Below are 244 nucleotides of genomic sequence, written 5' to 3'. Positions count from 1 at the left end.
ACCTGGCATGTGGGTCTTAAGTGAGTGTCTAAAGTTCATCATGGAAATCTATCATGTGGACATATCATGTTGTCAGAGAGATGGAGCCAGATTAAATGTCAAAACTTCATCACCTGCCTTGTAAATACAAAAACATGTTAGAAACTTAGCCAACTATAGCACAATCAGGTAATAGATGGACCACATAGGATACAGCTCTCCACTTTAGGTGCGGTTACAACAAGCCAGAGCAATAACTATTACA

This window comes from Larimichthys crocea, chromosome XIII, assembly GCF_000972845.2.
Source record: "Larimichthys crocea isolate SSNF chromosome XIII, L_crocea_2.0, whole genome shotgun sequence".
In the NCBI taxonomy this organism is placed as follows: domain Eukaryota; kingdom Metazoa; phylum Chordata; class Actinopteri; family Sciaenidae; genus Larimichthys; species Larimichthys crocea.
This window is presented reverse-complemented; position numbering follows the sequence as displayed.